The 27,440-nt window shown below is 44.3% G+C and overlaps 17 non-coding genes and 1 pseudogene across 17 annotated transcripts; all 18 read right to left on the minus strand.

Moving 5' to 3' along the window:
- Nucleotides 1–219: 219 nt before the first annotated feature.
- On the minus strand, nucleotides 220–410 carry LOC141211862 (U2 spliceosomal RNA). Its single transcript, XR_012281724.1, has one exon. It is a non-coding gene; the product is annotated as a U2 spliceosomal RNA (small nuclear RNA).
- Nucleotides 411–1,525: 1,115 nt separating this feature from the next.
- On the minus strand, nucleotides 1,526–1,716 carry LOC141211485 (U2 spliceosomal RNA). Its single transcript, XR_012281458.1, has one exon. It is a non-coding gene; the product is annotated as a U2 spliceosomal RNA (small nuclear RNA).
- Nucleotides 1,717–2,831: 1,115 nt separating this feature from the next.
- On the minus strand, nucleotides 2,832–3,022 carry LOC141211496 (U2 spliceosomal RNA). The gene has a single exon (XR_012281469.1). It is a non-coding gene; the product is annotated as a U2 spliceosomal RNA (small nuclear RNA).
- A 1,115-nt stretch (nucleotides 3,023–4,137) lies between these two features.
- LOC141211507 (U2 spliceosomal RNA) lies at nucleotides 4,138–4,328 on the minus strand. Its single transcript, XR_012281480.1, has one exon. It is a non-coding gene; the product is annotated as a U2 spliceosomal RNA (small nuclear RNA).
- A 1,115-nt stretch (nucleotides 4,329–5,443) lies between these two features.
- LOC141211520 (U2 spliceosomal RNA) lies at nucleotides 5,444–5,634 on the minus strand. The gene has a single exon (XR_012281492.1). It is a non-coding gene; the product is annotated as a U2 spliceosomal RNA (small nuclear RNA).
- Nucleotides 5,635–6,749: 1,115 nt separating this feature from the next.
- Nucleotides 6,750–6,941, minus strand: LOC141211800 (U2 spliceosomal RNA). The gene has a single exon (XR_012281715.1). It is a non-coding gene; the product is annotated as a U2 spliceosomal RNA (small nuclear RNA).
- Nucleotides 6,942–13,115: 6,174 nt separating this feature from the next.
- Nucleotides 13,116–13,306, minus strand: LOC141211531 (U2 spliceosomal RNA). Its single transcript, XR_012281503.1, has one exon. It is a non-coding gene; the product is annotated as a U2 spliceosomal RNA (small nuclear RNA).
- A 1,115-nt stretch (nucleotides 13,307–14,421) lies between these two features.
- LOC141211447 (U2 spliceosomal RNA) lies at nucleotides 14,422–14,612 on the minus strand. Its single transcript, XR_012281421.1, has one exon. It is a non-coding gene; the product is annotated as a U2 spliceosomal RNA (small nuclear RNA).
- A 1,115-nt stretch (nucleotides 14,613–15,727) lies between these two features.
- LOC141211543 (U2 spliceosomal RNA) lies at nucleotides 15,728–15,918 on the minus strand. Its single transcript, XR_012281514.1, has one exon. It is a non-coding gene; the product is annotated as a U2 spliceosomal RNA (small nuclear RNA).
- Nucleotides 15,919–17,033: 1,115 nt separating this feature from the next.
- On the minus strand, nucleotides 17,034–17,224 carry LOC141211554 (U2 spliceosomal RNA). Its single transcript, XR_012281525.1, has one exon. It is a non-coding gene; the product is annotated as a U2 spliceosomal RNA (small nuclear RNA).
- A 1,115-nt stretch (nucleotides 17,225–18,339) lies between these two features.
- LOC141211565 (U2 spliceosomal RNA) lies at nucleotides 18,340–18,530 on the minus strand. The gene has a single exon (XR_012281536.1). It is a non-coding gene; the product is annotated as a U2 spliceosomal RNA (small nuclear RNA).
- A 1,115-nt stretch (nucleotides 18,531–19,645) lies between these two features.
- On the minus strand, nucleotides 19,646–19,836 carry LOC141211576 (U2 spliceosomal RNA). Its single transcript, XR_012281547.1, has one exon. It is a non-coding gene; the product is annotated as a U2 spliceosomal RNA (small nuclear RNA).
- A 1,115-nt stretch (nucleotides 19,837–20,951) lies between these two features.
- LOC141211588 (U2 spliceosomal RNA) lies at nucleotides 20,952–21,142 on the minus strand. The gene has a single exon (XR_012281558.1). It is a non-coding gene; the product is annotated as a U2 spliceosomal RNA (small nuclear RNA).
- Nucleotides 21,143–22,257: 1,115 nt separating this feature from the next.
- On the minus strand, nucleotides 22,258–22,448 carry LOC141211599 (U2 spliceosomal RNA). Its single transcript, XR_012281568.1, has one exon. It is a non-coding gene; the product is annotated as a U2 spliceosomal RNA (small nuclear RNA).
- A 1,115-nt stretch (nucleotides 22,449–23,563) lies between these two features.
- On the minus strand, nucleotides 23,564–23,754 carry LOC141211611 (U2 spliceosomal RNA). Its single transcript, XR_012281579.1, has one exon. It is a non-coding gene; the product is annotated as a U2 spliceosomal RNA (small nuclear RNA).
- A 1,115-nt stretch (nucleotides 23,755–24,869) lies between these two features.
- On the minus strand, nucleotides 24,870–25,060 carry LOC141211622 (U2 spliceosomal RNA). The gene has a single exon (XR_012281590.1). It is a non-coding gene; the product is annotated as a U2 spliceosomal RNA (small nuclear RNA).
- Nucleotides 25,061–26,175: 1,115 nt separating this feature from the next.
- LOC141211595 (U2 spliceosomal RNA) lies at nucleotides 26,176–26,357 on the minus strand. The gene has a single exon (XR_012281564.1). It is a non-coding gene; the product is annotated as a U2 spliceosomal RNA (small nuclear RNA).
- Nucleotides 26,358–26,881: 524 nt separating this feature from the next.
- LOC141211833 (U2 spliceosomal RNA) lies at nucleotides 26,882–26,997 on the minus strand (annotated as a pseudogene).
- Nucleotides 26,998–27,440: the final 443 nt, after the last annotated feature.

Below are 27,440 nucleotides of genomic sequence, written 5' to 3' on the forward strand. Positions count from 1 at the left end.
AAGATAGCATTGCATCACATTACATGGCAATGCAATGCACAGTTGCTGAAGTTGAACCAAAATGAGCTTGTAATCTGGCTTCTGCAACTTTGAACATGAAAAATCCAATGAGGAGAAGAAAAGCAAAGCCAAAGAGTCCATCCCAAAATCCGACAAACAAGCAAAATGAACAAAAAACATTGAATTCAATTCTTTCTGATTTTAGAAACTGCATTAAAGAAGGGGTGCACCGATCCTGGAGATACTGCAATACCAGGTCAATGCGTGGAGTGGACAGAGCAAGCTCTTTTTCCATCTCCCTGTTCTAAAAATCCATTTAATATATGGTCCCCAGATAGGGGACGTATCAGATATTAAACTGATAAGAACAGATACTACACTTGATCTTAGCCAAAAGGCCGAGAAGCGATAACCAGAATTGGTTTCAAACTACGGAGCCACCCAAGGATCCTGAAAAGTCCATTTGTGGAGATGAGCTCCTGGACTCCCGTTAAGAAGACATGTTGTCAACCTCTAGATCCCTTACATGCCTGCACTTTTCGGCTTGCTGCTGCTGCAATCCACGCGTTTTAGATCTGCATAACTCCACCTCTTTAAACACAGCACCTTCACCCCCTGCTGTTCCCACCCGCCTCAACACCGTTGGAAGGGAGGAGAACCAATTAAGGCGGGGGGTGGGGTGGAACGAGCAGCTGTCTACCCTTAGCAGGAGGGCTCCTGATTACATACCTCTCCTGCTGCTGCTGCTGCTGGCTGTCCAGCAGCAGACTGAAGGTGGCTGCTGCTGTGCACAGGTATATAAAGGCTCAGAGCCTATTATGACACGCGCAGCCAGCGTTCCATTGCCACATTCCATCTACTGCAGGCAGGATACCTGGCTGGCTGAATGTCGCTGAGAAGCTCACAGAGACCGCCATAAGCAACAGTTTAACAGAATGCCACAGACTAATCAACCAAACTTTTTGGGTTGGGTTCTCTTTTATAGTCTGCAGGCATTAAATGAAAGAAGTCAGTGTTCCAGCAGAAGGAGACAACGTTTCAGAAAAGGCATTGTAGCAAACCAAAAAAGAAATTTTAAGCGCAGCAGAGTAACCAGCGCACATACCTGTTAGCTGAGGTGAGTTTAAAAGGCTGCTGTTGATAACAAGGGCATTTGCTAAATAGATGGTGTGTGTGCAACAATATACTGAAAGGTCAATTATATTGTGCAGCTTATCTCACCACCTGTAGTTATTTAGGTGAAAGCTCCAAAATGCTTGCCTAATATGTCTGTTTATCCAAAAGGAAGTAAAAAGGGAGAGCTAGAAAGATAGCATTGCATCACATTACATGGCAATGCAATGCACAGTTGCTGAAGTTGAACCAAAATGAGCTTGTAATCTGGCTTCTGCAACTTTGAACATGAAAAATCCAATGAGGAGAAGAAAAGCAAAGCCAAAGAGTCCATCCCAAAATCCGACAAACAAGCAAAATGAACAAAAAACATTGAATTCAATTCTTTCTGATTTTAGAAACTGCATTAAAGAAGGGGTGCACCGGTCCTGGAGATACTGCAATACCAGGTCAATGCGTGGAGTGGACAGAGCAAGCTCTTTTTCCATCTCCCTGTTCTAAAAATCCATTTAATATATGGTCCCCAGATAGGGGACGTATCAGATATTAAACTGATAAGAACAGATACTACACTTGATCTTAGCCAAAAGGCCGAGAAGCGATAACCAGAATTGGTTTCAAACTACGGAGCCACCCAAGGATCCTGAAAAGTCCATTTGTGGAGATGAGCTCCTGGACTCCCGTTAAGAAGACATGTTGTCAACCTCTAGATCCCTTACATGCCTGCACTTTTCGGCTTGCTGCTGCTGCAATCCACGCGTTTTAGATCTGCATAACTCCACCTCTTTAAACACAGCACCTTCACCCCCTGCTGTTCCCACCCGCCTCAACACCGTTGGAAGGGAGGAGAACCAATTAAGGCGGGGGGTGGGGTGGAACGAGCAGCTGTCTACCCTTAGCAGGAGGGCTCCTGATTACATACCTCTCCTGCTGCTGCTGCTGCTGGCTGTCCAGCAGCAGACTGAAGGTGGCTGCTGCTGTGCACAGGTATATAAAGGCTCAGAGCCTATTATGACATGCGCAGCCAGCGTTCCATTGCCACATTCCATCTACTGCAGGCAGGATACCTGGCTGGCTGAATGTCGCTGAGAAGCTCACAGAGACCGCCATAAGCAACAGTTTAACAGAATGCCACAGACTAATCAACCAAACTTTTTGGGTTGGGTTCTCTTTTATAGTCTGCAGGCATTAAATGAAAGAAGTCAGTGTTCCAGCAGAAGGAGACAACGTTTCAGAAAAGGCATTGTAGCAAACCAAAAAAGAAATTTTAAGCGCAGCAGAGTAACCAGCGCACATACCTGTTAGCTCAGGTGAGTTTAAAAGGCTGCTGTTGATAACAAGGGCATTTGCTAAATAGATGGTGTGTGTGCAACAATATACTGAAAGGTCAATTATATTGTGCAGCTTATCTCACCACCTGTAGTTATTTAGGTGAAAGCTCCAAAATGCTTGCCTAATATGTCTGTTTATCCAAAAGGAAGTAAAAAGGGAGAGCTAGAAAGATAGCATTGCATCACATTACATGGCAATGCAATGCACAGTTGCTGAAGTTGAACCAAAATGAGCTTGTAATCTGGCTTCTGCAACTTTGAACATGAAAAATCCAATGAGGAGAAGAAAAGCAAAGCCAAAGAGTCCATCCCAAAATCCGACAAACAAGCAAAATGAACAAAAAACATTGAATTCAATTCTTTCTGATTTTAGAAACTGCATTAAAGAAGGGGTGCACCGGTCCTGGAGATACTGCAATACCAGGTCAATGCGTGGAGTGGACAGAGCAAGCTCTTTTTCCATCTCCCTGTTCTAAAAATCCATTTAATATATGGTCCCCAGATAGGGGACGTATCAGATATTAAACTGATAAGAACAGATACTACACTTGATCTTAGCCAAAAGGCCGAGAAGCGATAACCAGAATTGGTTTCAAACTACGGAGCCACCCAAGGATCCTGAAAAGTCCATTTGTGGAGATGAGCTCCTGGACTCCCGTTAAGAAGACATGTTGTCAACCTCTAGATCCCTTACATGCCTGCACTTTTCGGCTTGCTGCTGCTGCAATCCACGCGTTTTAGATCTGCATAACTCCACCTCTTTAAACACAGCACCTTCACCCCCTGCTGTTCCCACCCGCCTCAACACCGTTGGAAGGGAGGAGAACCAATTAAGGCGGGGGGTGGGGTGGAACGAGCAGCTGTCTACCCTTAGCAGGAGGGCTCCTGATTACATACCTCTCCTGCTGCTGCTGCTGCTGGCTGTCCAGCAGCAGACTGAAGGTGGCTGCTGCTGTGCACAGGTATATAAAGGCTCAGAGCCTATTATGACACGCGCAGCCAGCGTTCCATTGCCACATTCCATCTACTGCAGGCAGGATACCTGGCTGGCTGAATGTCGCTGAGAAGCTCACAGAGACCGCCATAAGCAACAGTTTAACAGAATGCCACAGACTAATCAACCAAACTTTTTGGGTTGGGTTCTCTTTTATAGTCTGCAGGCATTAAATGAAAGAAGTCAGTGTTCCAGCAGAAGGAGACAACGTTTCAGAAAAGGCATTGTAGCAAACCAAAAAAGAAATTTTAAGCGCAGCAGAGTAACCAGCGCACATACCTGTTAGCTCAGGTGAGTTTAAAAGGCTGCTGTTGATAACAAGGGCATTTGCTAAATAGATGGTGTGTGTGCAACAATATACTGAAAGGTCAATTATATTGTGCAGCTTATCTCACCACCTGTAGTTATTTAGGTGAAAGCTCCAAAATGCTTGCCTAATATGTCTGTTTATCCAAAAGGAAGTAAAAAGGGAGAGCTAGAAAGATAGCATTGCATCACATTACATGGCAATGCAATGCACAGTTGCTGAAGTTGAACCAAAATGAGCTTGTAATCTGGCTTCTGCAACTTTGAACATGAAAAATCCAATGAGGAGAAGAAAAGCAAAGCCAAAGAGTCCATCCCAAAATCCGACAAACAAGCAAAATGAACAAAAAACATTGAATTCAATTCTTTCTGATTTTAGAAACTGCATTAAAGAAGGGGTGCACCGGTCCTGGAGATACTGCAATACCAGGTCAATGCGTGGAGTGGACAGAGCAAGCTCTTTTTCCATCTCCCTGTTCTAAAAATCCATTTAATATATGGTCCCCAGATAGGGGACGTATCAGATATTAAACTGATAAGAACAGATACTACACTTGATCTTAGCCAAAAGGCCGAGAAGCGATAACCAGAATTGGTTTCAAACTACGGAGCCACCCAAGGATCCTGAAAAGTCCATTTGTGGAGATGAGCTCCTGGACTCCCGTTAAGAAGACATGTTGTCAACCTCTAGATCCCTTACATGCCTGCACTTTTCGGCTTGCTGCTGCTGCAATCCACGCGTTTTAGATCTGCATAACTCCACCTCTTTAAACACAGCACCTTCACCCCCTGCTGTTCCCACCCGCCTCAACACCGTTGGAAGGGAGGAGAACCAATTAAGGCGGGGGGTGGGGTGGAACGAGCAGCTGTCTACCCTTAGCAGGAGGGCTCCTGATTACATATCTCTCCTGCTGCTGCTGCTGCTGGCTGTCCAGCAGCAGACTGAAGGTGGCTGCTGCTGTGCACAGGTATATAAAGGCTCAGAGCCTATTATGACACGCGCAGCCAGCGTTCCATTGCCACATTCCATCTACTGCAGGCAGGATACCTGGCTGGCTGAATGTCGCTGAGAAGCTCACAGAGACCGCCATAAGCAACAGTTTAACAGAATGCCACAGACTAATCAACCAAACTTTTTGGGTTGGGTTCTCTTTTATAGTCTGCAGGCATTAAATGAAAGAAATCAGTGTTCCAGCAGAAGGAGACAACGTTTCAGAAAAGGCATTGTAGCAAACCAAAAAAGAAATTTTAAGCGCAGCAGAGTAACCAGCGCACATACCTGTTAGCTCAGGTGAGTTTAAAAGGCTGCTGTTGATAACAAGGGCATTTGCTAAATAGATGGTGTGTGTGCAACAATATACTGAAAGGTCAATTATATTGTGCAGCTTATCTCACCACCTGTAGTTATTTAGGTGAAAGCTCCAAAATGCTTGCCTAATATGTCTGTTTATCCAAAAGGAAGTAAAAAGGGAGAGCTAGAAAGATAGCATTGCATCACATTACATGGCAATGCAATGCACAGTTGCTGAAGTTGAACCAAAATGAGCTTGTAATCTGGCTTCTGCAACTTTGAACATGAAAAATCCAATGAGGAGAAGAAAAGCAAAGCCAAAGAGTCCATCCCAAAATCCGACAAACAAGCAAAATGAACAAAAAACATTGAATTCAATTCTTTCTGATTTTAGAAACTGCATTAAAGAAGGGGTGCACCGGTCCTGGAGATACTGCAATACCAGGTCAATGCGTGGAGTGGACAGAGCAAGCTCTTTTTCCATCTCCCTGTTCTAAAAATCCATTTAATATATGGTCCCCAGATAGGGGACGTATCAGATATTAAACTGATAAGAACAGATACTACACTTGATCTTAGCCAAAAGGCCGAGAAGCGATAACCAGAATTGGTTTCAAACTACGGAGCCACCCAAGGATCCTGAAAAGTCCATTTGTGGAGATGAGCTCCTGGACTCCCGTTAAGAAGACATGTTGTCAACCTCTAGATCCCTTACATGCCTGCACTTTTCGGCTTGCTGCTGCTGCAATCCACGCGTTTTAGATCTGCATAACTCCACCTCTTTAAACACAGCACCTTCACCCCCTGCTGTTCCCACCCGCCTCAACACCGTTGGAAGGGAGGAGAACCAATTAAGGCGGGGGGTGGGGTGGAACGAGCAGCTGTCTACCCTTAGCAGGAGGGCTCCTGATTACATACCTCTCCTGCTGCTGCTGCTGCTGGCTGTCCAGCAGCAGACTGAAGGTGGCTGCTGCTGTGCACAGGTATATAAAGGCTCAGAGCCTATTATGACACGCGCAGCCAGCGTTCCATTGCCACATTCCATCTACTGCAGGCAGGATACCTGGCTGGCTGAATGTCGCTGAGAAGCTCACAGAGACCGCCATAAGCAACAGTTTAACAGAATGCCACAGGCTAATCAACCAAACTTTTTGGGTTGGGTTCTCTTTTATAGTCTGCAGGCATTAAATGAAAGAAGTCAGTGTTCCAGCAGAAGGAGACAACGTTTCAGAAAAGGCATTGTAGCAAACCAAAAAAGAAATTTTAAGCGCAGCAGAGTAACCAGCGCACATACCTGTTAGATCAGGTGAGTTTAAAAGGCTGCTGTTGATAACAAGGGCATTTGCTAAATAGATGGTGTGTGTGCAACAATATACTGAAAGGTCAATTATATTGTGCAGCTTATCTCACCACCTGTAGTTATTTAGGTGAAAGCTCCAAAATGCTTGCCTAATATGTCTGTTTATCCAAAAGGAAGTAAAAAGGGAGAGCTAGAAAGATAGCATTGCATCACATTACATGGCAATGCAATGCACAGTTGCTGAAGTTGAACCAAAATGAGCTTGTAATCTGGCTTCTGCAACTTTGAACATGAAAAATCCAATGAGGAGAAGAAAAGCAAAGCCAAAGAGTCCATCCCAAAATCCGACAAACAAGCAAAATGAACAAAAAACATTGAATTCAATTCTTTCTGATTTTAGAAACTGCATTAAAGAAGGGGTGCACCAGTCCTGGAGATACTGCAATACCAGGTCAATGCGTGGAGTGGACAGAGCAAGCTCTTTTTCCATCTCCCTGTTCTAAAAATCCATTTAATATATGGTCCCCAGATAGGGGACGTATCAGATATTAAACTGATAAGAACAGATTTTTTTTTTTTTTTTTTTTTTTTTTTCCCATGTCAGATTGGCTGTGCTTTATCAAATTGGCTCATGCAAGCTTGTATGATAGGCAACCTCTCATCATATCATGGATTTTTTATTTATTTTTTTTTTTTTTTATAAAATTTTTTAAAGGATTTTGAATTGAACCAAAAAGGAACTACAACAAAATTACTTATTCTATTTGTACTTTACAAGAAATCTCCATTTCTTGAACTTCCATATTCCTTCTGCATCAATAATATTTCCACACTTTTTATCCCATAGATAGATCACATACATCCTTGACAGAATCAACTTTAAACACTCATTTACCGACATTGTTTTCCTTTTAAACACTAACAAGTTTCTTGCATCCCATAAACTTTCTATCACACACACTGTCAAAAGCCACAGAACTCTGTCTTTGAACCTACTACAAGCACCCATACCGAACATTGCAACCTTCCAATTTACATACGTCACTCCTGCCAGTTCATTACATAGACTTCCCATACCTTTCCACACATCATATGCAAAATCACAATCCCATACCAAGTGTCTAATATACTCTTTTGCACCACATCCATCTCTCGGACATACTTCTGTCCTGATCAAATCACGCCTCTTTTGTACCTCCCTCACAGGCAAAATGTCATGCAACATCATCCATGCAATGTCTTTCTGTCTATTTGACATACCTTGTGTTCCTAATTTCTTCCACATATCAGATACATCCTCACCTCTCAACCCCACAATGTTACAAACAATCTCTCTATCTCGCACCTTCGTGATCACTTTTTTCTTATTCCTAAACTCATTCATACCTACAGACAGCAAATCAAACTTTCTGATGAATTTCTCTACAATTTCATACCATACAGGACAATTAAAAGCAACCGGCACTGTGGCATCTCTCTGAAACCAATTCAAACCATAAAACATCCAACCAGCAGAATACTTCATCATGCAAGCACATTTATTATCCTTCCCCAAACATACCACAATCATTTTCACGTAACTCACACCTAAAAAGAACTCAACATTTGGAAAATCTAGGCCACCATTCACACATATCTTATAAACATGCTCTCTCTTCAACTTCTCCATACGACTTCCCCAAAGGAAGTTAAAGATTATTTTCTCTGTTTTTCTGATCTTCCTAGATGCAGCGGGGTACACATTTGCCACAAACAACAGGATCGGCAATACTACTGCTTTGATGATTAACACCTTACCTGTCAAAGTTAGTTCCCTCATCCTCCAAAAGTTCAACTTCTGCTCCATTCTCTTCCCACAATCATCCCAGCTTTCATTTCCCTTTAGATTTTCATTAAATTTAATCCCTAATACCTTAATTGCCCCTTCCTCACACGTTACCTCATCCATCTTGATGTTGTTATCTCCAAAGCATTTAAAGGAGCATTTTCCCCAATTTACTCTAAACGCTGAGGCACTACAAAACATGCTTAACATTAATCTGGCCCTATTCATTGCAGCCATGTTTTCATTCACTATCACCACATCATCCATATATCCCAAAATTCTCACATCTTTTCCTCCACTCCCAGGAATCAGCACACCTCTCATGACCTTATCTTTCCTTACCATACACAAAAAAACCTCAATCACACTTATAAACAGAATAGGGGACATGGGACACCCCTGCCGCACTCCAGACTTAACCCAAACCTTATCACTCAACCACCCGTTCACCAGAAACTCACTTGACACATTACAGTACAGACTTCTCACACAACTCACAAAATTTCTAGAAAACCCCATCCTCGCCAAAACATTAAACATGAAAAAATGCGACACTCTGTCAAAAGCCTTCTCAAAATCTACTGAAAACAACATACATTTCTGTTTGCGACTCAAACAATCACCAATCACATCCCTCAACAAAATCAAGTTGTCATTCATACTCCTACCAGGTATTGAACACACTTGATCCTCTCCGATCACACGATCAATTACATTACGCATCCTATTTGCGAGTAATTTGCTGAAAACTTTATAATCCACATTCAAAAGGGTAATAGGCCTCCAATTTCCCAAATCCTTTCGATCACCCTTCTTGTGAATCAGAACAACTACCCCTTCTCTCATAGATTCACTCAAAACATTATTCTGAAAAATATACCGACATACCTCAAGTAAGTCTTTACCCAAAGTATCCCATTCTTTCATATACAACTCTACAGGCAAACCATCTTTTCCAGGAGTCTTATTTTTACTTGCAGACATCACCACCATCTTCACTTCATCTAGTACAATCTCATCATCCAGCAGCTCACCCTCATCCTCACTCAAATGTCCTTCCAATTTTCCCAACACATCATTCATCATCCCCTCATCAATCCATTTTGACCCATACAACTCCTTGTAAAACAATTCAACCTCTTTCATCACCTCCTTCCCCTTGACATACACACCATTCACATTCTTCACCTCATCCATATCCACTTTCTTCCCAAACACTTTTTTGAAAAAGAACCTAGTACATTTTTCATTTTTTTCCAAATGCTCAATTTTGGACCTGTAAATGATTTCTTTGCCCTTCTCATTAATAAAGTTTTTAATATCATTTCTCACCTGACACATCAAATCATCCACTTCAATTCCAATCATTCTTAGTTTCCTCAGCCACTCTAACTTCATACTTAACTCATTAAATTTCTTCCTGTTATTGGCTCCTTTCCTCTTTCCCCATTTCTTGAAGAAAAAACTTATTTCCTTCTTCATCCAGTCCCACCATTCCAGCACATTCACAAAATCCCTCTTCCGATCCTTCCACTTCACATACATCCTTCTGAAATCTTTCATAATCCTGTGATCCTCTAACAACCGCACATTTAGTTTCCACACACCTCTTCCATATGCAAAGGAAACTGTATCTTCCAAAAGTGCTCTCATACACACATGATCCGAAAAAATAACGTCATCCTGCTGGAACTTTTTACAAACAATATGATTAGAGAAAAGAATACGATCAATCCTCGATTCAATGCCCCCCCTATCTGCTTTATATGTGGCAGGAGGAGGTTTTCCCAACATTATCTCAGCAGCATCAACAAAAGAGAAATCCTCTATTAGATTTTTTAACTTTTTCCCAGTGACATCCACCTTTTCTCCTTCCGTCACACAATTAAAATCCCCAACACAAACAATAGGTATTTTCCCAGAAAGAAAAAAACACATCTTTTCAAAAAGCTCCAGCCTTTCTTCTTTTCCTACTGGGGCATACATATTAAGTATTTTAAATCTCCACCCTCTACAGTTTATTTCACATACCAAACACCTCCCAGCCTCCACAACTGTGTAAGATTCTATTTCCAACCCCCTATTCCCCAATAAAATCCCAACCCCACTGTTTTTATTTTCAACAGACCCCGACCAGACACATTGGCCTTGCGGCCACACGTTGTCGTCCAGAGATTCAGAAATCCCACATTCCTGTAAGCAATAAATATCTGCATGTAAATTTTTTAGAAAATCTAAAATCATAGTTCTTCTTGGTACTGATTTAATTTGTCTAACATTTAGTGACAGGATTGCCACTTGAGCAGCTTGGGAACCCATCTCTCAATTTGGTGAGGCAGGTCACGACAGCATGCCCATTTGTTCTTCATCCTAGTCCTTCTGGAGGGGGTACGCCGGATATGCAGACGGTGTAGCCCGCTCCTTCCCCTAAAAAAGGTTCATTTTGGGGATCAAGGGCTGTAGGGTACACTCTCATGGGGCTAATGCTTCCTACACTTAAAGGGGAAGGATTCCTCCTTTGTTTTTTTGGCGTGGATAACTCTTCCTCTTCTGAGTCCGCCTGTCTTCTGGATGTATGGTCCCCCTGACCACATTCACTCTCTGGGTCTGATGGACTCTCATCCCACTTTATAATTGGTGTTTTGGATAAGCTGGATTCCACATCTTCTTCACCTCCCATAGTAACTGCCATATTTGGCACATCAGCCTCTGCCTCCTGCACGGAGCTCACTTCCATACAGTCAGTTACTTCAGTCTGATGTTTATTTACTGCATGAACTCTGCTGCTTCCTTGAGTGTTTTGTGTGACTCTCAACCTAGTTGCCTCTGCTATAACCTCTGCACGCTGTCTGCATTTATCATCTTCTGCAAGTCTCCTCCTCTCCTCCACCTCCTCACTGGTCATCTCATCCAGCTCATCCTGTATAAACTCCGGCTGGGGAAGATCCACATTTCTCTGTGCAACACCCGCATAAGTTTTAGGTCTCAAATTACAGTCTTTGAAAGCGTGACCTTTCTCTCCACAGAGATTGCAGACTATCACATTTGTGCACTGGTTGCTAGAGTGGCCGACTTGGTTACATTTCCTGCACACATGCTCTGCAATAGAGGTACAGTCTGTTTGAGTATGTCCGTATCTCCAGCAATGTCTGCAGAATCTGGGTGCATTGGGAAAAAAGAGGTAGCCTCTCTCCCTGCCTATGGAGAAATTTGATGGAGGGTAATGAATTCCTCCAGGCTCATCCAGGCTCTCATGAAACTTCACCACAAACTTATATTTGCCTGACCAGAGCCCTGCTTCATTCAGTACTTTCACAGCAGGTTTGATAACTGTACAGTGCTTCCTCAAGAATATGTAAATCAGCTCCAGGGGCACATGGGGATTATACATAAACAGAGTAAGAGGCAACTCACCAGCAGAGTATAGGATAGTGAAAGTGAGTCCAGACAGCTCCTCCCTCTGCTTATTCATCTTCAGACAGGCATAGAAGTTGTTACAGGAAAACATTGTAGAAAAAACCAGGGTGAATTTGCATCTTGACTGCTGCAGGCAGAGGATTTCTTCTTTCTTCACCTCCAGTATTCCAAAAAGGACATCATTAACCACATGTCTCAGTGTGAATTTATCTTCATCCACGGCATCAAAATCGATCCGGATTCCATATTTTACCCGGGCTTCTCCGGGCTCCGCGAAGCGAATAACCGCCATGATCGCAGCTCGTTTCCTCTCACCTCCCTCCCAAAAGCAGCAAGCAGCATAAGCTGCTAGGCTAAGAGGGAGACACACAAGGATCCTCTCAGGCAAGACACTTGATCTTAGCCAAAAGGCCGAGAAGCGATAACCAGAATTGGTTTCAAACTACGGAGCCACCCAAGGATCCTGAAAAGTCCATTTGTGGAGATGAGCTCCTGGACTCCCGTTAAGAAGACATGTTGTCAACCTCTAGATCCCTTACATGCCTGCACTTTTCGGCTTGCTGCTGCTGCAATCCACGCGTTTTAGATCTGCATAACTCCACCTCTTTAAACACAGCACCTTCACCCCCTGCTGTTCCCACCCGCCTCAACACTGTTGGAAGGGAGGAGAACCAATTAAGGCGGGGGGTGGGGTGGAACGAGCAGCTGTCTACCCTTAGCAGGAGGGCTCCTGATTACATACCTCTCCTGCTGCTGCTGCTGCTGGCTGTCCAGCAGCAGACTGAAGGTGGCTGCTGCTGTGCACAGGTATATAAAGGCTCAGAGCCTATTATGACACGCGCAGCCAGCGTTCCATTGCCACATTCCATCTACTGCAGGCAGGATACCTGGCTGGCTGAATGTCGCTGAGAAGCTCACAGAGACCGCCATAAGCAACAGTTTAACAGAATGCCACAGACTAATCAACCAAACTTTTTGGGTTGGGTTCTCTTTTATAGTCTGCAGGCATTAAATGAAAGAAGTCAGTGTTCCAGCAGAAGGAGACAACGTTTCAGAAAAGGCATTGTAGCAAACCAAAAAAGAAATTTTAAGCGCAGCAGAGTAACCAGCGCACATACCTGTTAGCTCAGGTGAGTTTAAAAGGCTGCTGTTGATAACAAGGGCATTTGCTAAATAGATGGTGTGTGTGCAACAATATACTGAAAGGTCAATTATATTGTGCAGCTTATCTCACCACCTGTAGTTATTTAGGTGAAAGCTCCAAAATGCTTGCCTAATATGTCTGTTTATCCAAAAGGAAGTAAAAAGGGAGAGCTAGAAAGATAGCATTGCATCACATTACATGGCAATGCAATGCACAGTTGCTGAAGTTGAACCAAAATGAGCTTGTAATCTGGCTTCTGCAACTTTGAACATGAAAAATCCAATGAGGAGAAGAAAAGCAAAGCCAAAGAGTCCATCCCAAAATCCGACAAACAAGCAAAATGAACAAAAAACATTGAATTCAATTCTTTCTGATTTTAGAAACTGCATTAAAGAAGGGGTGCACCGGTCCTGGAGATACTGCAATACCAGGTCAATGCGTGGAGTGGACAGAGCAAGCTCTTTTTCCATCTCCCTGTTCTAAAAATCCATTTAATATATGGTCCCCAGATAGGGGACGTATCAGATATTAAACTGATAAGAACAGATACTACACTTGATCTTAGCCAAAAGGCCGAGAAGCGATAACCAGAATTGGTTTCAAACTACGGAGCCACCCAAGGATCCTGAAAAGTCCATTTGTGGAGATGAGCTCCTGGACTCCCGTTAAGAAGACATGTTGTCAACCTCTAGATCCCTTACATGCCTGCACTTTTCGGCTTGCTGCTGCTGCAATCCACGCGTTTTAGATCTGCATAACTCCACCTCTTTAAACACAGCACCTTCACCCCCTGCTGTTCCCACCCGCCTCAACACCGTTGGAAGGGAGGAGAACCAATTAAGGCGGGGGGTGGGGTGGAACGAGCAGCTGTCTACCCTTAGCAGGAGGGCTCCTGATTACATACCTCTCCTGCTGCTGCTGCTGCTGGCTGTCCAGCAGCAGACTGAAGGTGGCTGCTGCTGTGCACAGGTATATAAAGGCTCAGAGCCTATTATGACACGCGCAGCCAGCGTTCCATTGCCACATTCCATCTACTGCAGGCAGGATACCTGGCTGGCTGAATGTCGCTGAGAAGCTCACAGAGACCGCCATAAGCAACAGTTTAACAGAATGCCACAGACTAATCAACCAAACTTTTTGGGTTGGGTTCTCTTTTATAGTCTGCAGGCATTAAATGAAAGAAGTCAGTGTTCCAGCAGAAGGAGACAACGTTTCAGAAAAGGCATTGTAGCAAACCAAAAAAGAAATTTTAAGCGCAGCAGAGTAACCAGCGCACATACCTGTTAGATCAGGTGAGTTTAAAAGGCTGCTGTTGATAACAAGGGCATTTGCTAAATAGATGGTGTGTGTGCAACAATATACTGAAAGGTCAATTATATTGTGCAGCTTATCTCACCACCTGTAGTTATTTAGGTGAAAGCTCCAAAATGCTTGCCTAATATGTCTGTTTATCCAAAAGGAAGTAAAAAGGGAGAGCTAGAAAGATAGCATTGCATCACATTACATGGCAATGCAATGCACAGTTGCTGAAGTTGAACCAAAATGAGCTTGTAATCTGGCTTCTGCAACTTTGAACATGAAAAATCCAATGAGGAGAAGAAAAGCAAAGCCAAAGAGTCCATCCCAAAATCCGACAAACAAGCAAAATGAACAAAAAACATTGAATTCAATTCTTTCTGATTTTAGAAACTGCATTAAAGAAGGGGTGCACCAGTCCTGGAGATACTGCAATACCAGGTCAATGCGTGGAGTGGACAGAGCAAGCTCTTTTTCCATCTCCCTGTTCTAAAAATCCATTTAATATATGGTCCCCAGATAGGGGACGTATCAGATATTAAACTGATAAGAACAGATACTACACTTGATCTTAGCCAAAAGGCCGAGAAGCGATAACCAGAATTGGTTTCAAACTACGGAGCCACCCAAGGATCCTGAAAAGTCCATTTGTGGAGATGAGCTCCTGGACTCCCGTTAAGAAGACATGTTGTCAACCTCTAGATCCCTTACATGCCTGCACTTTTCGGCTTGCTGCTGCTGCAATCCACGCGTTTTAGATCTGCATAACTCCACCTCTTTAAACACAGCACCTTCACCCCCTGCTGTTCCCACCCGCCTCAACACTGTTGGAAGGGAGGAGAACCAATTAAGGCGGGGGGTGGGGTGGAACGAGCAGCTGTCTACCCTTAGCAGGAGGGCTCCTGATTACATACCTCTCCTGCTGCTGCTGCTGCTGGCTGTCCAGCAGCAGACTGAAGGTGGCTGCTGCTGTGCACAGGTATATAAAGGCTCAGAGCCTATTATGACACGCGCAGCCAGCGTTCCATTGCCACATTCCATCTACTGCAGGCAGGATACCTGGCTGGCTGAATGTCGCTGAGAAGCTCACAGAGACCGCCATAAGCAACAGTTTAACAGAATGCCACAGACTAATCAACCAAACTTTTTGGGTTGGGTTCTCTTTTATAGTCTGCAGGCATTAAATGAAAGAAGTCAGTGTTCCAGCAGAAGGAGACAACGTTTCAGAAAAGGCATTGTAGCAAACCAAAAAAGAAATTTTAAGCGCAGCAGAGTAACCAGCGCACATACCTGTTAGCTCAGGTGAGTTTAAAAGGCTGCTGTTGATAACAAGGGCATTTGCTAAATAGATGGTGTGTGTGCAACAATATACTGAAAGGTCAATTATATTGTGCAGCTTATCTCACCACCTGTAGTTATTTAGGTGAAAGCTCCAAAATGCTTGCCTAATATGTCTGTTTATCCAAAAGGAAGTAAAAAGGGAGAGCTAGAAAGATAGCATTGCATCACATTACATGGCAATGCAATGCACAGTTGCTGAAGTTGAACCAAAATGAGCTTGTAATCTGGCTTCTGCAACTTTGAACATGAAAAATCCAATGAGGAGAAGAAAAGCAAAGCCAAAGAGTCCATCCCAAAATCCGACAAACAAGCAAAATGAACAAAAAACATTGAATTCAATTCTTTCTGATTTTAGAAACTGCATTAAAGAAGGGGTGCACCGGTCCTGGAGATACTGCAATACCAGGTCAATGCGTGGAGTGGACAGAGCAAGCTCTTTTTCCATCTCCCTGTTCTAAAAATCCATTTAATATATGGTCCCCAGATAGGGGACGTATCAGATATTAAACTGATAAGAACAGATACTACACTTGATCTTAGCCAAAAGGCCGAGAAGCGATAACCAGAATTGGTTTCAAACTACAGAGCCACCCAAGGATCCTGAAAAGTCCATTTGTGGAGATGAGCTCCTGGACTCCCGTTAAGAAGACATGTTGTCAACCTCTAGATCCCTTACATGCCTGCACTTTTCGGCTTGCTGCTGCTGCAATCCACGCGTTTTAGATCTGCATAACTCCACCTCTTTAAACACAGCACCTTCACCCCCTGCTGTTCCCACCCGCCTCAACACCGTTGGAAGGGAGGAGAACCAATTAAGGCGGGGGGTGGGGTGGAACGAGCAGCTGTCTACCCTTAGCAGGAGGGCTCCTGATTACATACCTCTCCTGCTGCTGCTGCTGCTGGCTGTCCAGCAGCAGACTGAAGGTGGCTGCTGCTGTGCACAGGTATATAAAGGCTCAGAGCCTATTATGACACGCGCAGCCAGCGTTCCATTGCCACATTCCATCTACTGCAGGCAGGATACCTGGCTGGCTGAATGTCGCTGAGAAGCTCACAGAGACCGCCATAAGCAACAGTTTAACAGAATGCCACAGACTAATCAACCAAACTTTTTGGGTTGGGTTCTCTTTTATAGTCTGCAGGCATTAAATGAAAGAAGTCAGTGTTCCAGCAGAAGGAGACAACGTTTCAGAAAAGGCATTGTAGCAAACCAAAAAAGAAATTTTAAGCGCAGCAGAGTAACCAGCGCACATACCTGTTAGCTCAGGTGAGTTTAAAAGGCTGCTGTTGATAACAAGGGCATTTGCTAAATAGATGGTGTGTGTGCAACAATATACTGAAAGGTCAATTATATTGTGCAGCTTATCTCACCACCTGTAGTTATTTAGGTGAAAGCTCCAAAATGCTTGCCTAATATGTCTGTTTATCCAAAAGGAAGTAAAAAGGGAGAGCTAGAAAGATAGCATTGCATCACATTACATGGCAATGCAATGCACAGTTGCTGAAGTTGAACCAAAATGAGCTTGTAATCTGGCTTCTGCAACTTTGAACATGAAAAATCCAATGAGGAGAAGAAAAGCAAAGCCAAAGAGTCCATCCCAAAATCCGACAAACAAGCAAAATGAACAAAAAACATTGAATTCAATTCTTTCTGATTTTAGAAACTGCATTAAAGAAGGGGTGCACCGGTCCTGGAGATACTGCAATACCAGGTCAATGCGTGGAGTGGACAGAGCAAGCTCTTTTTCCATCTCCCTGTTCTAAAAATCCATTTAATATATGGTCCCCAGATAGGGGACGTATCAGATATTAAACTGATAAGAACAGATACTACACTTGATCTTAGCCAAAAGGCCGAGAAGCGATAACCAGAATTGGTTTCAAACTACGGAGCCACCCAAGGATCCTGAAAAGTCCATTTGTGGAGATGAGCTCCTGGACTCCCGTTAAGAAGACATGTTGTCAACCTCTAGATCCCTTACATGCCTGCACTTTTCGGCTTGCTGCTGCTGCAATCCACGCGTTTTAGATCTGCATAACTCCACCTCTTTAAACACAGCACCTTCACCCCCTGCTGTTCCCACCCGCCTCAACACCGTTGGAAGGGAGGAGAACCAATTAAGGCGGGGGGTGGGGTGGAACGAGCAGCTGTCTACCCTTAGCAGGAGGGCTCCTGATTACATACCTCTCCTGCTGCTGCTGCTGCTGGCTGTCCAGCAGCAGACTGAAGGTGGCTGCTGCTGTGCACAGGTATATAAAGGCTCAGAGCCTATTATGACACGCGCAGCCAGCGTTCCATTGCCACATTCCATCTACTGCAGGCAGGATACCTGGCTGGCTGAATGTCGCTGAGAAGCTCACAGAGACCGCCATAAGCAACAGTTTAACAGAATGCCACAGACTAATCAACCAAACTTTTTGGGTTGGGTTCTCTTTTATAGTCTGCAGGCATTAAATGAAAGAAGTCAGTGTTCCAGCAGAAGGAGACAACGTTTCAGAAAAGGCATTGTAGCAAACCAAAAAAGAAATTTTAAGCGCAGCAGAGTAACCAGCGCACATACCTGTTAGATCAGGTGAGTTTAAAAGGCTGCTGTTGATAACAAGGGCATTTGCTAAATAGATGGTGTGTGTGCAACAATATACTGAAAGGTCAATTATATTGTGCAGCTTATCTCACCACCTGTAGTTATTTAGGTGAAAGCTCCAAAATGTTTGCCTAATATGTCTGTTTATCCAAAAGGAAGTAAAAAGGGAGAGCTAGAAAGATAGCATTGCATCACATTACATGGCAATGCAATGCACAGTTGCTGAAGTTGAACCAAAATGAGCTTGTAATCTGGCTTCTGCAACTTTGAACATGAAAAATCCAATGAGGAGAAGAAAAGCAAAGCCAAAGAGTCCATCCCAAAATCCGACAAACAAGCAAAATGAACAAAAAACATTGAATTCAATTCTTTCTGATTTTAGAAACTGCATTAAAGAAGGGGTGCACCGGTCCTGGAGATACTGCAATACCAGGTCAATGCGTGGAGTGGACAGAGCAAGCTCTTTTTCCATCTCCCTGTTCTAAAAATCCATTTAATATATGGTCCCCAGATAGGGGACGTATCAGATATTAAACTGATAAGAACAGATACTACACTTGATCTTAGCCAAAAGGCCGAGAAGCGATAACCAGAATTGGTTTCAAACTACGGAGCCACCCAAGGATCCTGAAAAGTCCATTTGTGGAGATGAGCTCCTGGACTCCCGTTAAGAAGACATGTTGTCAACCTCTAGATCCCTTACATGCCTGCACTTTTCGGCTTGCTGCTGCTGCAATCCACGCGTTTTAGATCTGCATAACTCCACCTCTTTAAACACAGCACCTTCACCCCCTGCTGTTCCCACCCGCCTCAACACTGTTGGAAGGGAGGAGAACCAATTAAGGCGGGGGGTGGGGTGGAACGAGCAGCTGTCTACCCTTAGCAGGAGGGCTCCTGATTACATACCTCTCCTGCTGCTGCTGCTGCTGGCTGTCCAGCAGCAGACTGAAGGTGGCTGCTGCTGTGCACAGGTATATAAAGGCTCAGAGCCTATTATGACACGCGCAGCCAGCGTTCCATTGCCACATTCCATCTACTGCAGGCAGGATACCTGGCTGGCTGAATGTCGCTGAGAAGCTCACAGAGACCGCCATAAGCAACAGTTTAACAGAATGCCACAGACTAATCAACCAAACTTTTTGGGTTGGGTTCTCTTTTATAGTCTGCAGGCATTAAATGAAAGAAGTCAGTGTTCCAGCAGAAGGAGACAACGTTTCAGAAAAGGCATTGTAGCAAACCAAAAAAGAAATTTTAAGCGCAGCAGAGTAACCAGCGCACATACCTGTTAGCTCAGGTGAGTTTAAAAGGCTGCTGTTGATAACAAGGGCATTTGCTAAATAGATGGTGTGTGTGCAACAATATACTGAAAGGTCAATTATATTGTGCAGCTTATCTCACCACCTGTAGTTATTTAGGTGAAAGCTCCAAAATGCTTGCCTAATATGTCTGTTTATCCAAAAGGAAGTAAAAAGGGAGAGCTAGAAAGATAGCATTGCATCACATTACATGGCAATGCAATGCACAGTTGCTGAAGTTGAACCAAAATGAGCTTGTAATCTGGCTTCTGCAACTTTGAACATGAAAAATCCAATGAGGAGAAGAAAAGCAAAGCCAAAGAGTCCATCCCAAAATCCGACAAACAAGCAAAATGAACAAAAAACATTGAATTCAATTCTTTCTGATTTTAGAAACTGCATTAAAGAAGGGGTGCACCGGTCCTGGAGATACTGCAATACCAGGTCAATGCGTGGAGTGGACAGAGCAAGCTCTTTTTCCATCTCCCTGTTCTAAAAATCCATTTAATATATGGTCCCCAGATAGGGGACGTATCAGATATTAAACTGATAAGAACAGATACTACACTTGATCTTAGCCAAAAGGCCGAGAAGCGATAACCAGAATTGGTTTCAAACTACGGAGCCACCCAAGGATCCTGAAAAGTCCATTTGTGGAGATGAGCTCCTGGACTCCCGTTAAGAAGACATGTTGTCAACCTCTAGATCCCTTACATGCCTGCACTTTTCGGCTTGCTGCTGCTGCAATCCACGCGTTTTAGATCTGCATAACTCCACCTCTTTAAACACAGCACCTTCACCCCCTGCTGTTCCCACCCGCCTCAACACCGTTGGAAGGGAGGAGAACCAATTAAGGCGGGGGGTGGGGTGGAACGAGCAGCTGTCTACCCTTAGCAGGAGGGCTCCTGATTACATACCTCTCCTGCTGCTGCTGCTGCTGGCTGTCCAGCAGCAGACTGAAGGTGGCTGCTGCTGTGCACAGGTATATAAAGGCTCAGAGCCTATTATGACACGCGCAGCCAGCGTTCCATTGCCACATTCCATCTACTGCAGGCAGGATACCTGGCTGGCTGAATGTCGCTGAGAAGCTCACAGAGACCGCCATAAGCAACAGTTTAACAGAATGCCACAGACTAATCAACCAAACTTTTTGGGTTGGGTTCTCTTTTATAGTCTGCAGGCATTAAATGAAAGAAGTCAGTTTTCCAGCAGAAGGAGACAACGTTTCAGAAAAGGCATTGTAGCAAACCAAAAAAGAAATTTTAAGCGCAGCAGAGTAACCAGCGCACATACCTGTTAGATCAGGTGAGTTTAAAAGGCTGCTATTGATAACAAGGGCATTTGCTAAATAGATGGTGTGTGTGCAACAATATACTGAAAGGTCAATTATATTGTGCAGCTTATCTCACCACCTGTAGTTATTTAGGTGAAAGCTCCAAAATGCTTGCCTAATATGTCTGTTTATCCAAAAGGAAGTAAAAAGGGAGAGCTAGAAAGATAGCATTGCATCACATTACATGGCAATGCAATGCACAGTTGCTGAAGTTGAACCAAAATGAGCTTGTAATCTGGCTTCTGCAACTTTGAACATGAAAAATCCAATGAGGAGAAGAAAAGCAAAGCCAAAGAGTCCATCCCAAAATCCGACAAACAAGCAAAATGAACAAAAAACATTGAATTCAATTCTTTCTGATTTTAGAAACTGCATTAAAGAAGGGGTGCACCGGTCCTGGAGATACTGCAATACCAGGTCAATGCGTGGAGTGGACAGAGCAAGCTCTTTTTCCATCTCCCTGTTCTAAAAATCCATTTAATATATGGTCCCCAGATAGGGGACGTATCAGATATTAAACTGATAAGAACAGATACTACACTTGATCTTAGCCAAAAGGCCGAGAAGCGATAACCAGAATTGGTTTCAAACTACGGAGCCACCCAAGGATCCTGAAAAGTCCATTTGTGGAGATGAGCTCCTGGACTCCCGTTAAGAAGACATGTTGTCAACCTCTAGATCCCTTACATGCCTGCACTTTTCGGCTTGCTGCTGCTGCAATCCACGCGTTTTAGATCTGCATAACTCCACCTCTTTAAACACAGCACCTTCACCCCCTGCTGTTCCCACCCGCCTCAACACTGTTGGAAGGGAGGAGAACCAATTAAGGCGGGGGGTGGGGTGGAACGAGCAGCTGTCTACCCTTAGCAGGAGGGCTCCTGATTACATACCTCTCCTGCTGCTGCTGCTGCTGGCTGTCCAGCAGCAGACTGAAGGTGGCTGCTGCTGTGCACAGGTATATAAAGGCTCAGAGCCTATTATGACACGCGCAGCCAGCGTTCCATTGCCACATTCCATCTACTGCAGGCAGGATACCTGGCTGGCTGAATGTCGCTGAGAAGCTCACAGAGACCGCCATAAGCAACAGTTTAACAGAATGCCACAGACTAATCAACCAAACTTTTTGGGTTGGGTTCTCTTTTATAGTCTGCAGGCATTAAATGAAAGAAGTCAGTGTTCCAGCAGAAGGAGACAACGTTTCAGAAAAGGCATTGTAGCAAACCAAAAAAGAAATTTTAAGCGCAGCAGAGTAACCAGCGCACATACCTGTTAGCTCAGGTGAGTTTAAAAGGCTGCTGTTGATAACAAGGGCATTTGCTAAATAGATGGTGTGTGTGCAACAATATACTGAAAGGTCAATTATATTGTGCAGCTTATCTCACCACCTGTAGTTATTTAGGTGAAAGCTCCAAAATGCTTGCCTAATATGTCTGTTTATCCAAAAGGAAGTAAAAAGGGAGAGCTAGAAAGATAGCATTGCATCACATTACATGGCAATGCAATGCACAGTTGCTGAAGTTGAACCAAAATGAGCTTGTAATCTGGCTTCTGCAACTTTGAACATGAAAAATCCAATGAGGAGAAGAAAAGCAAAGCCAAAGAGTCCATCCCAAAATCCGACAAACAAGCAAAATGAACAAAAAACATTGAATTCAATTCTTTCTGATTTTAGAAACTGCATTAAAGAAGGGGTGCACCGGTCCTGGAGATACTGCAATACCAGGTCAATGCGTGGAGTGGACAGAGCAAGCTCTTTTTCCATCTCCCTGTTCTAAAAATCCATTTAATATATGGTCCCCAGATAGGGGACGTATCAGATATTAAACTGATAAGAACAGATACTACACTTGATCTTAGCCAAAAGGCCGAGAAGCGATAACCAGAATTGGTTTCAAACTACAGAGCCACCCAAGGATCCTGAAAAGTCCATTTGTGGAGATGAGCTCCTGGACTCCCGTTAAGAAGACATGTTGTCAACCTCTAGATCCCTTACATGCCTGCACTTTTCGGCTTGCTGCTGCTGCAATCCACGCGTTTTAGATCTGCATAACTCCACCTCTTTAAACACAGCACCTTCACCCCCTGCTGTTCCCACCCGCCTCAACACCGTTGGAAGGGAGGAGAACCAATTAAGGCGGGGGGTGGGGTGGAACGAGCAGCTGTCTACCCTTAGCAGGAGGGCTCCTGATTACATACCTCTCCTGCTGCTGCTGCTGCTGGCTGTCCAGCAGCAGACTGAAGGTGGCTGCTGCTGTGCACAGGTATATAAAGGCTCAGAGCCTATTATGACACGCGCAGCCAGCGTTCCATTGCCACATTCCATCTACTGCAGGCAGGATACCTGGCTGGCTGAATGTCGCTGAGAAGCTCACAGAGACCGCCATAAGCAACAGTTTAACAGAATGCCACAGACTAATCAACCAAACTTTTTGGGTTGGGTTCTCTTTTATAGTCTGCAGGCATTAAATGAAAGAAGTCAGTGTTCCAGCAGAAGGAGACAACGTTTCAGAAAAGGCATTGTAGCAAACCAAAAAAGAAATTTTAAGCGCAGCAGAGTAACCAGCGCACATACCTGTTAGCTCAGGTGAGTTTAAAAGGCTGCTGTTGATAACAAGGGCATTTGCTAAATAGATGGTGTGTGTGCAACAATATACTGAAAGGTCAATTATATTGTGCAGCTTATCTCACCACCTGTAGTTATTTAGGTGAAAGCTCCAAAATGCTTGCCTAATATGTCTGTTTATCCAAAAGGAAGTAAAAAGGGAGAGCTAGAAAGATAGCATTGCATCACATTACATGGCAATGCAATGCACAGTTGCTGAAGTTGAACCAAAATGAGCTTGTAATCTGGCTTCTGCAACTTTGAACATGAAAAATCCAATGAGGAGAAGAAAAGCAAAGCCAAAGAGTCCATCCCAAAATCCGACAAACAAGCAAAATGAACAAAAAACATTGAATTCAATTCTTTCTGATTTTAGAAACTGCATTAAAGAAGGGGTGCACCGGTCCTGGAGATACTGCAATACCAGGTCAATGCGTGGAGTGGACAGAGCAAGCTCTTTTTCCATCTCCCTGTTCTAAAAATCCATTTAATATATGGTCCCCAGATAGGGGACGTATCAGATATTAAACTGATAAGAACAGATACTACACTTGATCTTAGCCAAAAGGCCGAGAAGCGATAACCAGAATTGGTTTCAAACTACGGAGCCACCCAAGGATCCTGAAAAGTCCATTTGTGGAGATGAGCTCCTGGACTCCCGTTAAGAAGACATGTTGTCAACCTCTAGATCCCTTACATGCCTGCACTTTTCGGCTTGCTGCTGCTGCAATCCACGCGTTTTAGATCTGCATAACTCCACCTCTTTAAACACAGCACCTTCACCCCCTGCTGTTCCCACCCGCCTCAACACTGTTGGAAGGGAGGAGAACCAATTAAGGCGGGGGGTGGGGTGGAACGAGCAGCTGTCTACCCTTAGCAGGAGGGCTCCTGATTACATACCTCTCCTGCTGCTGCTGCTGCTGGCTGTCCAGCAGCAGACTGAAGGTGGCTGCTGCTGTGCACAGGTATATAAAGGCTCAGAGCCTATTATGACACGCGCAGCCAGCGTTCCATTGCCACATTCCATCTACTGCAGGCAGGATACCTGGCTGGCTGAATGTCGCTGAGAAGCTCACAGAGACCGCCATAAGCAACAGTTTAACAGAATGCCACAGACTAATCAACCAAACTTTTTGGGTTGGGTTCTCTTTTATAGTCTGCAGGCATTAAATGAAAGAAGTCAGTGTTCCAGCAGAAGGAGACAACGTTTCAGAAAAGGCATTGTAGCAAACCAAAAAAGAAATTTTAAGCGCAGCAGAGTAACCAGCGCACATACCTGTTAGCTCAGGTGAGTTTAAAAGGATGCTGTTGATAACAAGGGCATTTGCTAAATAGATGGTGTGTGTGCAACAATATACTGAAAGGTCAATTATATTGTGCAGCTTATCTCACCACCTGTAGTTATTTAGGTGAAAGCTCCAAAATGCTTGCCTAATATGTCTGTTTATCCAAAAGGAAGTAAAAAGGGAGAGCTAGAAAGATAGCATTGCATCACATTACATGGCAATGCAATGCACAGTTGCTGAAGTTGAACCAAAATGAGCTTGTAATCTGGCTTCTGCAACTTTGAACATGAAAAATCCAATGAGGAGAAGAAAAGCAAAGCCAAAGAGTCCATCCCAAAATCCGACAAACAAGCAAAATGAACAAAAAACATTGAATTCAATTCTTTCTGATTTTAGAAACTGCATTAAAGAAGGGGTGCACCGGTCCTGGAGATACTGCAATACCAGGTCAATGCGTGGAGTGGACAGAGCAAGCTCTTTTTCCATCTCCCTGTTCTAAAAATCCATTTAATATATGGTCCCCAGATAGGGGACGTATCAGATATTAAACTGATAAGAACAGATACTACACTTGATCTTAGCCAAAAGGCCGAGAAGCGATAACCAGAATTGGTTTCAAACTACAGAGCCACCCAAGGATCCTGAAAAGTCCATTTGTGGAGATGAGCTCCTGGACTCCCGTTAAGAAGACATGTTGTCAACCTCTAGATCCCTTACATGCCTGCACTTTTCGGCTTGCTGCTGCTGCAATCCACGCGTTTTAGATCTGCATAACTCCACCTCTTTAAACACAGCACCTTCACCCCCTGCTGTTCCCACCCGCCTCAACACCGTTGGAAGGGAGGAGAACCAATTAAGGCGGGGGGTGGGGTGGAACGAGCAGCTGTCTACCCTTAGCAGGAGGGCTCCTGATTACATACCTCTCCTGCTGCTGCTGCTGCTGGCTGTCCAGCAGCAGACTGAAGGTGGCTGCTGCTGTGCACAGGTATATAAAGGCTCAGAGCCTATTATGACACGCGCAGCCAGCGTTCCATTGCCACATTCCATCTACTGCAGGCAGGATACCTGGCTGGCTGAATGTCGCTGAGAAGCTCACAGAGACCGCCATAAGCAACAGTTTAACAGAATGCCACAGACTAATCAACCAAACTTTTTGGGTTGGGTTCTCTTTTATAGTCTGCAGGCATTAAATGAAAGAAGTCAGTGTTCCAGCAGAAGGAGACAACGTTTCAGAAAAGGCATTGTAGCAAACCAAAAAAGAAATTTTAAGCGCAGCAGAGTAACCAGCGCACATACCTGTTAGCTCAGGTGAGTTTAAAAGGCTGCTGTTGATAACAAGGGCATTTGCTAAATAGATGGTGTGTGTGCAACAATATACTGAAAGGTCAATTATATTGTGCAGCTTATCTCACCACCTGTAGTTATTTAGGTGAAAGCTCCAAAATGCTTGCCTAATATGTCTGTTTATCCAAAAGGAAGTAAAAAGGGAGAGCTAGAAAGATAGCATTGCATCACATTACATGGCAATGCAATGCACAGTTGCTGAAGTTGAACCAAAATGAGCTTGTAATCTGGCTTCTGCAACTTTGAACATGAAAAATCCAATGAGGAGAAGAAAAGCAAAGCCAAAGAGTCCATCCCAAAATCCGACAAACAAGCAAAATGAACAAAAAACATTGAATTCAATTCTTTCTGATTTTAGAAACTGCATTAAAGAAGGGGTGCACCGGTCCTGGAGATACTGCAATACCAGGTCAATGCGTGGAGTGGACAGAGCAAGCTCTTTTTCCATCTCCCTGTTCTAAAAATCCATTTAATATATGGTCCCCAGATAGGGGACGTATCAGTTATTAAACTGATAAGAACAGATTTTTTGATTGAAGCTGCATCCAAGGCACTGAAAAATGTGACCGAAGTCACACCAAAACAGCGCACGAGGCGAGGATTCATGTGGACCCTTCCCGGAGGAGAGGGTCCCCAATAAACCATCCCCATCCCTCCAAGCCAGAAGGCCACAGCGAGGGTCAGGGATCTCCGATGCTCTCCCTAGCCGAAGCCGGAGAAGAGCCGTTTTCGTGCTCCCAGCTTCCATCTAGGCTGCCACCCTAGTGGAGCTGGAGCCTGTGTTGGTTTCTCAGCCCAAAGCTGACCGGACCTCCGACCGGGTTTATAAAAATTCCCCTTCCTAGCCCGGAGGCCAGGAATAGGGGGGGTTGCTCAGAAAGTATGATTGGCAAAGGTGCGGCGTGCTACGAAGCCAAGTCTTTCTGGGGTTCCCAGTCCCAGTAAGCTTGGACTCCCACCAGGGCGCCTACTCCTGGGGCACATTGCTCCAAAGCCCTCACACTTACCCAGCCTAGTGACTTCGATCCTGGAGGGCCATGTTTTCCATCAGATAACTCTATGAGCCACCTGGCGTACTAACAAGTGCACCAAACCAGTGTGTAATATGCATCAATTTACTAGGGCAGCCCAAGGACAAAACTGCCTTTTCAAAAGATACTACACTTGATCTTAGCCAAAAGGCCGAGAAGCGATAACCAGAATTGGTTTCAAACTACGGAGCCACCCAAGGATCCTGAAAAGTCCATTTGTGGAGATGAGCTCCTGGACTCCCGTTAAGAAGACATGTTGTCAACCTCTAGATCCCTTACATGCCTGCACTTTTCGGCTTGCTGCTGCTGCAATCCACGCGTTTTAGATCTGCATAACTCCACCTCTTTAAACACAGCACCTTCACCCCCTGCTGTTCCCACCCGCCTCAACACCGTTGGAAGGGAGGAGAACCAATTAAGGCGGGGGGTGGGGTGGAACGAGCAGCTGTCTACCCTTAGCAGGAGGGCTCCTGATTACATACCTCTCCTGCTGCTGCTGCTGCTGGCTGTCCAGCAGCAGACTGAAGGTGGCTGCTGCTGTGCACAGGTATATAAAGGCTCAGAGCCTATTATGACACGCGCAGCCAGCGTTCCATTGCCACATTC

The sequence above is a fragment of the Phyllobates terribilis genome, unplaced genomic scaffold, assembly GCF_046119375.1.
Source record: "Phyllobates terribilis strain yellow unplaced genomic scaffold, ASM4611937v1 Scaffold_170__1_contigs__length_4071412, whole genome shotgun sequence".
NCBI lineage: Eukaryota > Metazoa > Chordata > Amphibia > Anura > Dendrobatidae > Phyllobates > Phyllobates terribilis.